Consider the following 4,395-nt stretch of genomic DNA (forward strand, 5'->3'; position numbering starts at 1 on the left):
CAAACACCATTTCATTCGGGCTACATCCCATGCTTTCTTGATAAGCATTATGTACCTCAAATAACATCACCGGTAGTACAATGTCCAATTCATTCCCTATTTCGTTGCAGTACTTCATTAACATACTCTTCAGAATTTGATGAAACCTCTCTAATGCACCTTGGGTCTCCGGATGGTAAACGGTAGATAGTTCTTGTTTCACATCAAATAGTTTCATTACGCCCTGAAACAGTTTTGACGTGAAATTTGTTCCTCGGTCTTTTTGAATGATTTCCGGAATACCAAACTCAGTAAAAGTCTAGTAACTTCTCGGCGATTATTTTGGTACTGATGTTCCTGACGGGTATGGCTTCTGGGTATCTCATCACTGGACACATAAAGGTTAACATATATTTATGACCTTTTTTCGTCCTTGGTAACAGTCCCACAAAGTCGATCATTACCTTGCTGAAGGGTTCTCCTCGCACTTCAATTGGGTGTAAGGGAGCTTTCTTAATATATCATTAGACTTTCCAGCCATCTGAGAAACGTGACATGCACGGCAAAAGTGGCTCACGTCCTTATGCATGCTCGGCCAGAAAATGTGTTTCATAATCTTCTCCCTCGTCTTTCTTATCCCCAATGAGTCCAGTCTCGTACGCTACGGCAATCACCTGTCTTCTTAAGGGTGGGAAAATCAAGAACTGACAGTATATCCCCATTTGCCATTCTCAGGAATATCGACAGGTCTATACTACCTTAAAAGTAACCCATCCTTAAGATAATAACAGGTCTAGGACTATTGTACCTCCATCTCATACACCATATGGTACAATAACTGTGGCAATGTTGCATCCTTCTATTGCAATCCTATCTGCCTTTTCCTACTCACTTGTTCTACTTCTAACGCTGAGTTTTTTTATTTCTTCAAAGTCCATTTCTTCTTTGTCTTCTTCTTCACTCGTCTGTCATTCCTCTTCTTTTGAGCTTACTCAGTTCTCCTCCTCTTGCATACCATCAAGGGAATCCTCTTCTTCGGTAAACAACTCCTCCAAGCTCATTGATCCTTCAGTTTCTTTTTCATCTTCAGCAGCCACTTTCTTCGTCCTATTCTTAGTTGTCACACAACTAGGAAACATATAAGGGTAGTCCTTCTCGAGTTCGAGGGTTTCTCCGTTACAATGGGACAAGGCAGAAATGATGCTCCACCAACCTCATTACCCAGCAGGACTTTTACTCCTTCAACAGCCAATGAATCCTTTACCGCAAAATTAAAATTACCTGTCACCAACTCGCATGATAGTTTCAAACAGCAAATAGGGGTAACCTCTTCACCTCCTATTCCCTTCAAAATAACCGAGTCTCCTGTGAGAGACTGTTCCACCAACGAGTGTACTCCTCATATCACGACACTATGGTTGCAACCTACGTCTAACAATACCTTGACCATGGTTTGCTCACTCCCATTTATTGGTGCTAACATACATTAATAAATATACGGTTTAAAGGCATCCACGCTGTTTGGGTTTGTCCTGTTCGTCATGTAAACGTTATCTGGTTTATTTCCCTCTTCTTCATTCCCCGATTGTTTCTTCGTCTTTGCATTCTGTGAAGTCGAATTATCCTCAACCACTTACTCACATGGCCTCTCTTGCTACACTTAAAACAGGCAATGTTAACCTTTTGCACGTCTTTCACAATACTTGAAGGAGGACGATTCGGTGATTGTTGCTGTGGTACAATCTCATTCTGCTTTGGAACAATACCAGTGCTACTTCTGCTGTACCTATTGAACTTGTTCACATAGTTATTATTGAACGGGTTTCTATTGTTTGGAAAAAACTTGACACTTGGTTGGAAAGACGGCTGAAACTTTTATCCGAGGAGGGTTTACGACTGATAATATTATAATCTTCACTCAGCGAAGCGGCTTTATCAAGTTTTTTCACCTCTCTCTCTATCAAGTACGTTTGAATATGGTCAGGAATTCCTCGTAGATATTGTTCTTGCACTATCAGTTCTTCTAAATCAACCATCTCCCTTACGTTAGCAGCCTCTATCCATCTCTTAAAACATCGTCGTACCTTACAAGCGTAAACCAGGAAAGTCATTCTTTCATCCTTCTCCAAACTTCGGAACCTTTCATTAGGATATTTAGGGGTCATCTGATAATCTGATACACTTGCAGCACCCTCCTCTTCACTTCTTCATACTCCTTCCTCTGGTAGTGAATAAGGAAAGATAAGCACTGCTTCCTCTCCCAAAGAGCACACTCTGCAATAACACAGACCATTTATCTTCGGGCCATTGCATTGTCAATGTGACCATTTCAAAATGATCGAAGAATTCATCGGGAGCCTCCTCTGTGACTTTGGAATTAACCTCTGGGCCTTCGTCACATTAAACAAGGGATCGTGCAAAGCAGGGGTCATCTCTGTCTGTGTTGCCAACTTTACACGAGCATTCAGCGGTTCCAATTCCCTTGCATGTTGTGCTTCTTCTCTCTCTTCTTCTTCTCGTCTTGCTTCCATTTCCCTTGCATGTCATGCTTCTTCTCTCTCTTCTGCCATCATTTTCAAATTAATCAAATTCTCTTCCGCTGCAATTCGTCGAATCTCAGCCTCTACATTCCTTTCTGCTTTCATGCCTTCAGTTTGTGAGTCAACTGGTCCTTGCTTCGCTACAAATTCTTATCCAGCGTCACGAGCTGCTACAATATCTTGTTCTGACAATTTCCCCGAGTTTATCAATGCTTTTAAGGCTAGACATTTGATTTGGGCTTTAATCATTCCACTCGTTGCATGGCCACCCCATGCCATTGAAACCGATAGCCACTGAGCTTTAGGTCCATTAGCTTCTGACAATTTCTGAACACTAGGGTTTTCCAAAAAATCTTGGATATTAAACTGCGCCATCTTATACTTTACTATAAATTTTATACTTCTCCAAAAATATATACTAACAATACACAGAATCCTATCAACACTGAATTAACTGCCCAAACCTTTTATGAAAACAACCCTGTTATCACCAATATTGAAAACAGACTCGCTCGATCCCTAGGGTCTGGGCACCAAAAATATGTTATTGTCCAGGGTCTGGGCACTAAAAATGTATAATAAGGTCCCAGGTCTCGGCACAAAAAATATATATTTTATATATTACGGCTATCAAATTTCACAACCTCCCGAGTTCCAAACTCACCTGTTTATTTTTACATAAATCTGTTATACTTTAATAATACCCGAGATCTGAGGAAATTTTATAACTCCCAGATGGCAATATATAAAAACACTGAATATCCAAAGGTCTCTTATGTAAATTCAAAACAAAATTGGGTAATTATTATTAAGAACTATTCAAAACAACCTCTTACTTCTATTCTTAAACAGGAATACGAGAGAGTTCTGTTAAAAAACACTGGTGATCGAAATAATACGCTCTTTACAAAAATAAATATAATGTATAAAAATTACAAAACTTTAAAAGAATTTACACCAAAAGATAAATCATTCGAAATATTAAATGTGTACAAGAAAATATTACACTCTCAAAACTATATGATCACTTGGCTCAAAATATCAAATCTGACCTAAACCTTAGACTAAGGCAAGAAACAAATACTTACCAAAATTATATAATGACTTGACTTGAAATATTAAATCTGAACAAAAACTTAAACTAAAACGAGAAAATAATACTTATGAAAATTATACAATCACTTATTTCACTGGAAGTTAGATTTTGCACAAATATTCAATCTTGATAAATAGCCTAATGAAAATTGTTAAACTTTAACACGCTAATAATTAAACTCTTATAGAAATTACATAAAGTAACTGATAAACGTACAAGTTTTTAGCTCTCACAAGATTTTAACCAGATGGCAGTACAAATATACTTCACGTTTTCACATAAGTATCATAAAGCCAGTTACAAAATTTACATAATACTAGCACTCAAAACAACACACTATATTTCAAATCACTTTTAAAGTTTCTTTAACATTTGAACACACTACACATGATATACGTTGGGTAAAGACTTGTTCACTTTGGAGGGGACACTCACTCGAGGTACTTGATAAAGAGGATGTTGGGTCTTTCGCAGGACAGGCTGGATTTCTTCTGCTGCTCTGCATTCCTGGGGGCACATATATATAACTTATTACTGTAGATTCTTCTAGGTAAGGTGTCTAGAACCTTGGGGGCTGGCTTAAGCAACGCTATAGTTAACAGTGATCACATATCAAACAATAGAATCAAACCTTGCATGCAAGGCAACCCTCTCTCAGCAGCTCCGCCCACCCCCGTATTTGGAATAATAAAAAAAAAAAAAAAACCTAACTCTTGGGTTTTCAAGAACCTTCTATACACATGGCAAATATAACACTAGCGTAATCTCTCACAAACATGG

Source organism: Palaemon carinicauda, chromosome 6, assembly GCF_036898095.1.
Source record: "Palaemon carinicauda isolate YSFRI2023 chromosome 6, ASM3689809v2, whole genome shotgun sequence".
Taxonomy (NCBI): domain Eukaryota; kingdom Metazoa; phylum Arthropoda; class Malacostraca; order Decapoda; family Palaemonidae; genus Palaemon; species Palaemon carinicauda.